The sequence below is a fragment of the Macaca mulatta genome, chromosome 3, assembly GCF_049350105.2.
Source record: "Macaca mulatta isolate MMU2019108-1 chromosome 3, T2T-MMU8v2.0, whole genome shotgun sequence".
Taxonomy (NCBI): Eukaryota; Metazoa; Chordata; class Mammalia; order Primates; family Cercopithecidae; genus Macaca; species Macaca mulatta.
This window is the reverse complement of record NC_133408.1, coordinates 108,075,607-108,089,420: the sequence shown is the minus strand read 5'-3', so window position 1 is coordinate 108,089,420 and position 13,814 is coordinate 108,075,607. Positions and strand designations below refer to the sequence as shown.

Sequence of the window (13,814 nt, the reverse complement as noted above, 5' to 3'; positions counted from 1 at the left end):
TTCCTCAGAGTCCTAAAGACAGAAATACCATTCGATCCAGCAATCTCATTACTGGGTATATACCCAAAGGACTATGAATCATCCTATTATAAAGACATATGCACACGTATGATCATTGCAGCGCTATTCACAATGGCAAAGACATGGAAGCCCATCAATGATGGACTGGATAAAGAAAATGTGGTACATATACACCATGGAATACTACATAGCCGTAAAAAAGAACAAGATCATGTATTTTGCAGGGACATGGATGGAGCTCGAGGCCATTATCCTTAGCAAAATAACACAGAAACAGAAAACCAAATACTGCATGTTCTCACTTATGAGTGAGAGTTAAATGATGAGAACACATGGACACATAGAGGGGAACAGCACACACTGAGGCCAGTTGAAGGGTGGTGGGTGGGAGGAGGCAGAGGATCAAGATAAATAACTATTGGGTACTAGGCTTAAAACCTGGGTGATGAAATAATCTGTACAACAAACCCCATTACATAAGTTTACCTATGTAACAAACCTGCATGTGTACCCCTGTACATAAAATAAAAGTTAAAAAATAAAATAAAATAAATAAAAACTCAAGAGCAGCTTGGCCATCACTGTAATTACTATCATTCAGGTTTGTTTTTTTTTTTTTTAAATCAAATGACTCCTTCATCCCCTGCTTCTTTTCCATTTTAATTCCTACCACTCCTCATCTATTCATGTTCAGCTTATTGAAACCTATTTCCAAAGAGCTCTCCTGGCGTCATGTTCCCTATGCTCCAATCCTCCTGCACACTATGCCCAGGAGGAACCCCCTAAAGTATGGATTTCCACAGTCAGCTCCTGGTCAGAACCATTTTGAGCCCCCTGCTATCTAGCCGCTGAAGAATAAATCCCTTTAAAGCTTCTACAACCAACCTTATTCCAGCATTATCATCCAAAATCCCCTAGAATACCCTCCATGGAATACCCAATATCCCTCCTTTCTTTCCAGCTACACATAAAAACAGCCCATTCAATTTCACTTCCTAATTCTTGGGCTTGATATTCCCCCTACTTCAGTGTTTCCCAAACTTCACTCATTCTGGTACCTCATCATGATTTTTCCACTACCAATTGCCACCTGAACTACTTTTTACTTAATATTTCCTGTAAATTCACTCTTATTTTAAGTAAGATAAATACTTGAAAGGTTAACTTCTATTAGTACCATAAATGAAAAAAAGGGATATCTATTGTAATAAACAGGCAATAACTATATATAAATGTTATTTTAAAGGAGAAATCATATTAAACCACGTACTTTTTGCCTGCTAACATTTATTGCTTATTCTGTGAGTGTTATAAAGGAAGCTTAAACAAGCGTTAGGAGAACTTTAGGTCACATCAAAAACAACAAAACTTATTTCTGAAGAATTGAAAGTAAGTCAAAAAATAAAACATTCTCAACCTGTCATCTTAATGTTATTGATTGATCAGTCCATCTGTTCCCAAAAATCATTTAATGTACACAAAGTTTGGAAAACACTGCTGTACATGAGATACTTTCATTACCTTTTCCTGCCGATCTCAACTCTGCACATTTTCCCAGACCTGCCTAAAGTTCTACCACCTCCCACAATGTCCTCTTGAAATTCAGGGCACTGTGACTGCCCCTTCCTCTGGCAGCCTGGGCACGTGTCTCTTTTATTTTAGGAAGTGTATTTTAGGAAGTCACTCCACTCTGCTTTTTAATGACTCATATACATCTCTCAAGTTTATTTATTTATTTATTTGGTCTCCAGTAATTATAGCTGAAAGAAAGGTTTTTGAAAGTGTCTTTTTAATCCCCTGATACTGAGCATCACACCTTCTGTGGAGTGACTCTATGAACAGCATGAATGACTAATGAATTAGCACTTACTCTCTTTAACTATTTATGAGGATATATCTCCGCTAGTAGATAAGGATCCCCTCAAAGGCTGTGCATGAGTTTCTTCTAGCCTCTAAACTCAGCCCAGTGGGAGTATATTGCAGGATTGCTAGAAATATTTGTCAAAAGAGTAAATGACACTTCCTAGAGACACTACACCATAGACAGCATTTGACAACAACAAAAAAGAAGCCGCCCTTTTAGAAGCATACTGTGTTCAGTGCCTCTGCAGCTTTCCTCCACCTTTGGAGAATTACAAGTTTTATTCTAATGCTATCCTGGACTTGCTGACATAGTGTTTACATTTATTAATATATGGCATATCCCATATAAAACTCTGCACACTCATCTAAAATGCTGGTTGTTATCACCTTCAGTTATCACCAAATACCATAAGAGATGTTTAGTCTTAATAGACACCTAGGCATATGTGTGGTCTTTCAAGAAAGAATTATCTAAAAATTCAACAGACATGTCTTCAAGTTCAAAATCAGTATAATTCCAAAATGTCTTTTGTCCTCCAAATCAGTCAATACATTTTAAGATAAGATGGTGTTTACAAACTTTGCCTTAATAGTTTACATTATCTCTAAAACACAAACAGATAAAAATATTCCATTTGTAAGTTAGCTACAAGGAAGTTGAGAAAACTGGAATAAATAATATTTTTGCTTTAAGTTTTAAAAATGAGTCATAACTAAAGCTTTTAAGCAAATTGTAACTAATAATTATGACTTCATAATTTCTAGATTCTGTACACTATCCATGAAATCATATTAAAAATCACTATTATGAATAAATGATAATCATGTAATTAAGTTAATGGGGGCATAAAAGAATCACTTTAAGCATATACCTGAAACTCATCATTATCTCCTAGTAATTGCTATGTAAAAACTAGACATTAGCACAGATAAGTTAATATCAATCCTAAATTAGACCCACGGAATATAGACTTAAGACATTTTTAGGGAATTAGGAAGACCTTTAATAAATGGAAGGCACTGGAATTTTCACTACATGCTTTTTGATCTTAAAAATAAATTTTTAAAATCTATCTTTATTAATTGTGGTAAAAAACTTAACATACAATTTACCATCCTATTTGTGTTTACACTTACAAATTGTAAATTCAATAGTATTAAATATATTTACGTTGTTGTACAGTCTCCAAGTGTTTTCATCTTGTAAGCTGAAACTCTATACCCATTAAACAACTCTCATTTCTCCTTCCCTGAAGCCCCTGGCAACTACCATTCTACGTTTCAGTTCTGTGAATTTGACTACTCTAGATACCTCATGTAAGTTGAATCATACAGTATTTGTCTTTTTGTTTCTTTGGTGTGTTTTCCAAGCTTAATTGAAACTTAATTAGGATGAAGCCAAGTTACCCCCCATCATTTATTGTCTATCTATTCAGTACAACCCACTGTGCTAATTTAATATTATTAACCTTATGAGGTAGGTTATGCGCACTTTACAGATGAGGAAACTGAGACTTCGTGAGGTGAAACATCTTGTCAATGGTCATAAATCTAATAAGCAGTGGGGCTGCTGATTGCAACTTTATCTAACTTCAAAACACAGTCTCTTAAACATACCTGTATACTTTTTGAAATATTTAAACTTTTTAGGGAATTTCAGCCATCTACATATTTTAAGCAACTCAGAGTGTTTTGTTTTGTTTTTTGCCTTTGATGGTTAATGCCACATGGGTTCCTGCTTTTTAAAAATAAACTACTTTATTCTAAACCATGTCTCAAGATATTATTCTATTCTATGTCATGAGGTTTATTCTAACACATGTCCCATAAGCCCACAGAATAACAGTTGCCTTCCCTGTATTTAAAAGCAAGACTTGATCTAAGCAGTTGGTTTGTTAAATTTTTCTGGAAATGATACAACTTCCTAGTGTGTAGCACATATCAATAGTGAAAGGAATATTATTTTTTAAAAAGCAGCACTTACATTTGTGGAAGTGAGCCCCAGCTTCTTCAGTTCAGACACATGGTTTTAGTGAATAGAAGTCACTCTACCAAAACCGGGTACTCTTCAAACACGCCTTGCTCCATATGCAGGCAGGCGACTGCACCCCTGCTTCCTGAGCCACCTGGGACTTGAAGTTCTACCGGTGTGGCTCCAAGGCTGCCCAACCAGAAACCCCAAAAGGTAAGAGAACTACGATACCCACAATTCAGGCTCCTCACCCGAAACCAGAAGAGGGCGTACGGCTAGAGTTTCACCCAAAGAAGAAAGGGGAAGCAGGTGGAAAAGCAATTAAAAAAAAAAATCAGGTGAGTATATCTAAGAACAATCTGTAAATATAATCTTATTTCTATGAAAGGAAATAAAAGTGGTTTAATGATTGCCAGGGAGTAAGAAGGCACCCTCAGTCTTGGCAATAACTAAAAATTATTTATGCAAACAAATCCTCATGCAGCTGGAACTTGCCCCACCAGATTCTCTTTCGGTGATTCAGAGCTGAGGGTGCCTCACAGCCCTGTGGAACAGGTGAATAAAGTCTTCCCCGGTGAGTGACAGGGTCTAACTAGTTCCCCCCACATCAGCACTGTGACTGTCACTCAAAAGGTGCTAAAGACATAATGGAGACCTTTTGGCATTTCACCTTCTAAAGTGTTCTGGATTTTTAAGATAACACTTTAAAATGTAAGAATAAAGTTTTCTTGATATTTTCTTCCATTTTACTTTCCATTTCTGTGTTTTGTGTTTTACTTCTGTATATTTCAGTATTATTTTGTTCAAAATTCAAGAAAGAGAAAATTAGAAGGAAGGGGAAAAAAAGTAAAACTTAGTAAAATGCAATGTGCAATAATTGTTTCACATTTTTTTTCCCAAAATCAGCAACAGAGAATGTTAAAAACAAATGTGTTTCTCCATTTGCTCATACAGCATCTCTCTCTAGCCTATTATTTCCTGTTAGACACAGCCCAGAAAACGAATAGAGACAAGTCCTGGCTGGGTCTGGGTTCAGAAACATAATAGAAGGATTCATCTAAAGTAAGTAGATGGCAGAATGACATCTGCCATGTCATTCTGAGTGACAAAGAAAAAGTTTCCTTTCCCTTTTCTGCACTTTCTCTCCTACTGTTCTAACTGCCCCTTCCTCCCTGATGCATTCCGGGCTGTCATGCTGCCAAATCACCTAATCCACCCAGATTCCCTTTGAAGTTTCCCCTTGACTCATCCCACAATCCACACTGAGCTGTCTGTTTCTCTTTGTCACAGGTTCCTCAACTCTCTACTGGAATCTAGCTTTCCTTTATGTCATTATATTTTCTTCCAAAACAAATGGTTCTTAATTTACCCAGACCCTACAGATGGCATTCTGCATGGCGTTTCTCCTCCCTGAAACTATCTTTCCTCATCTTTAAATGTTCAGAGATTTCATTTTTTCCAAAGCTCAATGAAAAACACTCTTCACCAAAGATGTCCTCCTCAGTTTGTCTTAATCTGAGTTATTCTCTTCCTCCTAATCAATTTCATAATGTTGTATCTGCTCCTCTCATGACACATTGTGTATCTCGTTTCATTGGTTTACGTGGGTGTGTGTGTACATATGCAGCCTTACATTCCTATTTGAAGGCAAGACTTTATTGTATCCCTACCTCATTAACTCATTAATGTACATGTAGATGTTTGTGATAAACAATCAATGCATAAAATAACTGAGATATTAACTCTAAGGTGTGTGTGTGTTAATGCCTAACGCCATTTTTATCTCTTCCAGAAAACATTTACATTTAAAAAACTCTCTAAATGCCATGCATGATGAGTACTGTTATCAGAATCCCCCTGCAGTCTAGTCTGGTGTGGCTCCCACAGCCTTTATTTGCAGAAAGGCAAAGTATTAAATCTAGCAATTGAAACCTTGACAGTACCCAAAATGAAAGCCCTAGTGGGTCAGCACTCACTGTTTACCAGCTCCAATCCCTGCTGTGCACTTGCCTTTCTAACAGCTTCTGAAGGACTGGGCTCCCTAGAGTCCTCAGTCCCACGGTCTTGGAGACCTGGCCCTACCTCTATCTATGATTTCTGATTATCAACTCCAGCATTTATGGATGCCTTCCCCTATTATCTAATCTACTGGCTCTAAAGAATAAACTCTGCACTTCGGACTATTTAAATAGTTCTTAACCATTGATCTCCTTCCCCAGGGAAGGGAATTCTTTCAACAGTTGCTAGTTCCCCACACCTCTGCTTCTATGGGATTCTTCTGGTCCCCACATGCTCTGCTGTGTCTTCTAGCTGTCAGCCACTGTGGAGGAAGTGAACCTTCTAGATCCTGCTGACTTATACAATGAGTTTTGTGTCGAACATCAGACAAAAAGGCTGGCTGGTGAAGGTGGCTGTTGTCTGGAAAGTCCTCCCAGCTCTCCTCTAATTATGTCATAAGGACTGGAGGCCCCTTAGCCTGCTTGTGTGAGTATCACCAGCTATGTAAAGTTGGGGCCTTAGCTCATCCTCAGCACATGGCTCAGGATCACTTCCTTAAGAAAGTCTCTTCTGACCTCCTTACCCCTACCATGTTTCTTGTACTGACTTATGCAATGGTTACAACCAACATAGAAGCTGAAATCCCAATGACTTACTGTCCCAGCTGCCCTTGTAGATAAGGGAGAGGCAAAGCACTTAGAATGGCAATCAGACATGGCTATCTGGGACCAGGGATTAGGAACTGATGACACAAAGAAGCAGTGACAGAAGAGAACCCACTGTTGTGGTGAGCAGAGGCAGCTGTGCAAACAACTTGCTGTTCCGGATGTGACTGTGGTGGCCGCGGGGTTCAGAGTCCAGGGCTCATGGTGTTGGTCATGCAAATTGTGGTTCCTGGGTCTTAGCAGAAACAAGGAACTTATTCAGTGGCATTGCTTTGGCTGCTGCTCTGGCTTCATAAGCCATGTGCCTGATTCTTCAGCCCCTCCCAGCAATTCTGGGACTGAAGTTTGGTGTGTTGCTCTTCAGTTTGGATCTGCCACAGTCATTTGCTGTTGCTTGAAGCCAAAACTCTGAGTGATACCTACCTCTCATACAACTCTTACCACATTGTCACTACCTATCCCAGTATATTTAGACTCCATCAGATCAAGTACTGGATTTTACTTATCTCTAAATATCCTAAATCTCCACAGTGCCTGGCTATAGTACATGTATATATATTTGACCTACATTAAACTGGTCAATGAAATGAGGAAGTCTTGCTTAAAGTTCCTTCTAACTTAAAATTTGCCTGACCACATGGAAGCTGTCAGGTTGCTCATTAATGCAGAGGTAATTTTTTTCTCTTAACTAGGGTTAGAATTTAGACTCTACCCCTTCTCTGTATCTCAGAGGGAGCAGAACTAGTGATTTCCTATGCTGGAGAGGGAAGTCAAACACACAAGCTATTGCTTGTTGTTATTTAATAATCAAAAGGACTTTTGTTTCCTTTTTACTTTTCTTTTTTTTTTTTTTTGTAGCCTTCAGTGACCTGTGTCGTATGTTAAAGTCACCATGTTTGCCCCCTGTAGTACAAATATACCAGAAAGAGTGATAGGAAACAGCATATTCCCCCCTTGTTCAGATTTTTCTCAGTATGACATTATCTTGGAAAAAGAAAGGCCACATTTGCAAACTTGGAAGAAAGTTCCCCCTGGAGTTTTTTCTCTGTCCTGTTTCAGTATGTATTGACACTCAGAACCTGGTCTGCTATGACATCCGTTTTCTGGGTCACTTTGTCCCTGAGTCATTGTCATCCTGTAACTTTCTGAAAACATTTGACTATGCCATTTACCAGTTAATTTCAGTGAATAGCTTAAATCATAGTAAAATGTTAGGACCAGAGTAAATTTAGGTCAGATTGATTTTATTTCCCCAGATTAAGAAAGTGAGCCAAGTTGTTGTAACAATTTCATAGTTTCCTTCATTACATTTTTTGGAGCTTTACTTAACCGTAACATGAATCATCCATAAATTGACCCCCACAAAGCTGTGGCTTAGATGTTCATCACTCTTTTCTGTCATTTGTTGCTTTCAGGATAACACGCAAGGAAATATGGGCCAACTCTTCACATGAGCACAAGACATTTCCATGCTAGCCTTTTGCAAGTAACAGCAGAGACAGCTCTGTGCCGTTTTCACTGGAATGCCTATCAATTACTTGAGTCATAATTGTAATCTAAAGACTTGTCCATTTGTTGACTCTTTTGTATTTGTATTGGTAGAACTGCCACTATCAAAACCAAGATCACTCTTTGGGAAGATCTTTAGCTGTCTTTATATCAACTTCTCTGGAGTTTATGTGATTTTCCAGAAAATTCCCAAAGCATAGTTTTGTCCCTAAGTCCCATGAATATGTAATATTTTGTGTCTCTCTATTAAAATAGCACTTTTTGTGCATTCAATTAACCAATATATGTGTATGTGTCTGTGTGTGGACAAACATATCAATTACTTCACCCACTTTAGTGGGAAAAATAATTTTCTCTGAGTTTCTGGAATACCAGATAGTGAGTAAGTTCTTTAATGGAATATCAATGTTTAATTATATTCTATAAAGCTCACAATCTAGAAACCCAAGACAAGGGGGTGGCGGATATTCCTAATTCATTTTCTAATATGTTTAGATAATAGGCTTCATTATCTATCTCTCTATCTATCTATCATCTATGTAAATATCTTGCACATTTTTAAATTTTGCACAAGAAAATGCAAAACTTTTTAAAAATATTAACATCTATTCACATACTTTTACGTCTGTGGACACCATCAGTGGGATTTTACGAGTAAGTAAATTTTTCTGACAATTGGAAACTCTGTAAGAAAGAAGCAGTACATTTTACATCCTGGTAATATTGTCTCTTATTTTTCAGGTACCTAATAAGTGTTATGCCACAGTGAAGTTTATTCTCTGACTTGAGATTAAAAGGTTGAACACAGAGACACAGAGAGGTTCACTGACAAGGGGCCAAATCCCAGTGTTCTCTGACATAGAAGAGGACTCCTTTAAGTTACTCATCAATACCCCGTAAGAATCTCCACCTCGAATGTTGGAGTCTATATGAGGCTGGCTTCTTGTATTTTTACACATTCTTTTGGTGCTAACATGTTCATTCTAACTGTATTAGCTTTCAATTGCTGCTGCAACAAGTTACCACACATTTGGTAGTTTAAACCACACAAATTTAATGTCTTACACTTTTGGCAGTCAGGAGGCTGCTACAAGTCTCACTGGGCTAAATTCTAGGTGTCAACAGGATCATATTTCTTTCTTTCTGGAGGCTCTAGGGGAAAATCCGTCCCCTTGCCTTTTCCAGCTTCTAGAGGCCACCCACATTTCTGGGGGCAGATTTCTTTTTCCCTCTTCAAAGCCAGCAGCTTCAGGCTGAGTGCTCTCTTGTCGCTTCTCTGATCCTTCCGTCGTTACATCTCTCTCACTGACTATAGCCAGAAAAGCTTCTCTGCTTTGAAGGACTCATTATCACATTGAGGCCACCTGGATAATCTGGATCAGCCCCTTCCCACTCACCATCTCAAGGTACAGACCCTTCATCACAACAGCAAAGTTCCTTTTGCCGTGTAACATATTTACACATACCAGGGATTGGGGCGAGGACATTTTGGAGGGGCCATTGTTCACCTACCACACAGGGTTACTTCCTCAGGAAATTCTCCATGTAACATTCTAGGTTGGAGTTGAGTCCTGTATAGGCTACCCACTGGGGAAAAGAGACCGTCTCTTAATTTGCTACCGGACCTGTGTTAGAAGAAGATGTATGATTGAAGAAGCATAAAGAATGGCATGGTGTCCCCAAAACATCACCTGCCTGTGGGCTGTCACTTATTATTTTATTATGATAGACACATGATTCAGTTTCAAACATGATTTGCTCTCAAAAACAATTAAATTAGATTAGTTAAACAAGATGATATTAAAATGGAAATACAACTTAAAGGGACTGCCATGGCAAGGATTCATCAATTGACATGTTGGCAAGTGTAAGTTTATGAACAGGGCTAAGTGGGGAAGGATAAGGGGAGAACTAAATGGAGGAGTATTTATTCGCAGAAATAAATGCAGGAATCTGCTTGCATCAGAAAGAATTGCCTCTCACACACGTGGTTCCTTTCTCCTGAAAGAGCCGAGCCATGGATACAATTTTCCTTGCCCGGTACTATGTGACTCTATTGCCCTAACTCACCACAGATGATTGGCCACAGATCACTGGGTGGAAAATTGATGTTCAAACCAAAACTGGCCATCTGCAACTAGATCAGGATTTTTTAAACTGCATTGAAAGTAATGGCAAAAACCGCAATCGCTTTTGCACCAGCCTAATATATTTGGCTAGTTTGTGGATCATTAGTCAATTTAACAACATTTTTAAGTGAAATAGAATAAATTGAAATAGAATGGAACTGAACAGATGAAATGAATAGAGTACAATAGAATAAATCAGAATACATTGAACTAAAAAGGGTAAGTATTGTTTCAGGAACTGTTCATTCTAATGTGTGAGTATATGTGTGAGTATGTGTGTGTGTCTATGTGTGGTGTGTGTGTGTCTTTGAGTGATGAGTTCAATATAAAGTGGTTTCCTTTCTGTAGGCAAATTTGAAAACTATACAGTTAGATAGTGGGCTTATAAAATAATATAGCATGAAAGCCATGTCTTATTAGAATATTTTTGTATGGGATAGTAACCAACTAACTAACCAATCAAACACACAAGCAGAAAACTTAAAGTAGAGGTACAAACTCTGGAGTATTGCAAAACCAGGATAAGCACCATGACAAGACAGAAAGCAGAAACTACAAACTAGTCAAAAGTTTGCTGTAGGAGCAGACAGCAGCAGGGTGGAGGGCTGGTGATGGGCAGTGGCAGTAGAAATAGACAGAGATGGAAACAGAATAAGAGAAAAGCTAGTCACAGGAATGGTAGGATCCCAGAATGAGGCAATATTAGACACCCATTTATAAAGGCAAGGCAAGGTGAGCTGTTATGCTTACATTCAACAAATACTTATCCACTGCTTACTGTGTGCCAGGGACCTTTCTAAGAGCTGGCTATATTGCACTGAAGAAAATAAACACAAATCTATGGTTTCATGAAGTCTGCATTATAGAGGATTGTACTAAGAGTTATATTCTAACCTATACTTAAGTTCTTCCTGATTGTGCACATGTGTTAGTGAGTTATGGTGCTTCCTAAATGTGTTTCCCATCCTTTCAACACATCTTCGTTATTTTTATTTCTTGCAACATGAAATAAGCTAAACAATGTGGCCCAAATAAAAGTTAATAGCTGAGAGGTTTGCCTAGGGTGAGTTCTCAATGTAGAAAAGTCTTATTTTAGTGAATGTAAAGCCAGAGCTTATCTCTTCTTGTGGATAATGCTAGGGCCGGAAAAGAAGAAAAAATTAAATTAAATATAGTAAAAGTGTCATCATTGTTTCTTCTGTAATCATTGCAGAATTAATTAATTTATTCATTAATGTTCCAATAATTGATTCTTTATAAGGAGCCAAGAATTACTTATTCATCAACATTTGCCTAACACTTTAAGCAATTCTCAAGGCATATCCCTTCCGTCTTTTTAAGAAATATTTAACATCAAGTATCTCTTGTGTTTTTAGTATATTTTACCTCTTTCTCTCCTTTGAATCCTTCCTATCCATACATCTCTCCAGTGTCCCCCATTTTACAAAAATAACAAACATTTACATCTCTCTCAAGCAACTATGATCATCTTTGCTTCCTATCACTGATAAATGTTTCGACAGAATCTCTCCATATACAATTGCTGTTCATTTCCTTATCTTCTCAGTCCTCATCCCTTTCTAATTGGACTTCTCCCTTCATCAAGTTCTCCTTATGGCCATTTTTCTAAATTCAGTGAATTTTTTTTTCAATCTTTATCTTTCTTAATTTCTCAGCAGATGTTCAAACTTGTCAGAATGGTCTAAATTGTGCTACATATTTAAAAAAAAAAGCAACAAGCAAAAAACTTACAAAATGTCAGGCTCAGGACGTAAGATATTTCTCTCTTGCTCAATTTGCCTGTCTATTGAGAAGTAGTGGGAGAACTTTCTCTTAATCACTCAAAGACTTAGACCGTCTGAGCAGCCTTCATTTTGAACACTGGTGTCTTCATAGAGGGACAACTCTGGTAAACTCTACATAGGCAATTATAAATTCTTCCCAGAATCAACCCACATCATTTCTGCTCACAAGTCTTTTGCCAAAACTAAACACGTGGTCACACCTACCCACAGTGGGCCAGTAAGTAGATGTTCCCATGTTCCCGTAGGCAGAGAGCTGGAAAAAGGCGATGAGCTGGATGCAATTTCGACAGTGAAGTTCACTGATCATGCCTTGGAACTTACTCTCCCTTGGCATCTAAGAAACCACACTCTCTCAGTGCCTCCCCTCTCCCTGTGGCTGATCTTTTTCTGTCCTTGCAGCCTCACTCTCCTTCCTCTGCTCAGCTTGCCCTAGCACCTCACATCTTTCCCTGAGCAATCTCCTCCTTGTCACTGCTTCTATTACCCTCCATTCATTAACAATTTTAAATCCATGTCCCAGTCTCTCTCTGAGCCCCAGAGGCAAATATCCAGCTCTGTTTCTTTCTACCTATGCATCTCAGTTTTAAACTGGACTTGTAAATTAGCCCCCAAATGTTTGCCACTTCAGGGAGTGTGGTACCATGAGCCACTCAATTTTGAAAGCGAAAATCCCAGTACCCATCCTTCTTTCTGCTCCTCTCTCCCCTCATATCTAATCTATCACCCCCTGCTGTCAGGTTTACCTCCTAAGTAGATCTCCCTGTATTCCTCTTTCCACGTGCACTGACGCTGCCCTACTCCAAACTACCCACATTCCTTACCTGGAATACTACAGTAACCCAGCTGTCCTCTCCGTATCCATATTGGTGTTCAATAAATCATTTCTTACATTGAAAATAGTTTCCCCCCCCCAAAAAAAAGTAAATGTAATGCTTCTGCTTTCAAATTCTTAAATAACTTTCCTTTGTTCTCAGGGTAAAGCTGAAATCCATATTTGGCCAATAAGCCCTTCCGTGGTCTCTTGAGTTTCTTCCTATCTCTCCATTCTCATCAAGCGTCTTTGTAATAATTTGCTCTGCTCCAGAGAACCTATTTTAGTTCTTGGAATTTTCTCAGCTTTCTTCCACTGAAGAAATGAAATGTTGTACCTCAAATGCTTTCCTCCCTCTTTACCTTTGGATTTTGCCCTTCCACAGAAAAGCTTTCTTTAGAGTGTCTATAAAAAGAGTTTAATTCCACAACAATTATTGGCTGGGCACAGTGGCTCACACCTATAATCCCAGCACTTTGGGAGGCCAAAGCGGGCAGATCACTTGAAGTCAGGAGTTCGAGAGCAGCCTGGCCTACATGGTGAAACCCCGTCTCTACTAAAAATACAAAAATTAGCTGGGCATGGTGGCAGGCACTTGTCATCCCAGCTACTGGGGAGGCTGAGGCAGAAGAATAACTTGAACCCAGGAGGCGGAGGTTGCAGTGAGCTGAGATCACGCCATTGCACTCCATCCTGGGCAACAAGAGTGAAGCTCCATCTCAAAAAAAAAAAAAAAAAAGCGAAGAAATCATGTTTGCTTTTCAGTTAAGTTCTAGGAGGCCAGGGCCTGTGTTTGTGTTTCTTCACCATTGTTTTCCTAGCTGCAAGCATGGTGTCTGGGATACAGTAAATGTTTGCTGAACATAGCCTGCATGCATGACTGAATGGCAAATACTAGATTCCTTCTGTATATCAGATTTTAGTGGAAACAAAATTTATATCATTGTTTAAAATTTCTCCAAAAAAAAGATAATATGGTCCTATCAAAGAAATTGATAAAGAATTTTTTTTAGAAATATATGAGAGTTTTGCTAAAATGTA

General features: G+C 38.4%; 1 long non-coding RNA gene across 1 annotated transcript; it reads left to right on the top strand.

Moving 5' to 3' along the window:
- Positions 1-3,896: 3,896 nt before the first annotated feature.
- LOC106997499 (uncharacterized) lies at positions 3,897-8,309 on the top strand. The gene is made up of 4 exons (XR_001443692.3): positions 3,897-4,194; positions 4,811-4,918; positions 6,167-6,340; positions 7,935-8,309. It is a non-coding gene; the product is annotated as an uncharacterized LOC106997499 (long non-coding RNA).
- The last annotated feature ends 5,505 nt before the right edge of the window (positions 8,310-13,814 follow it).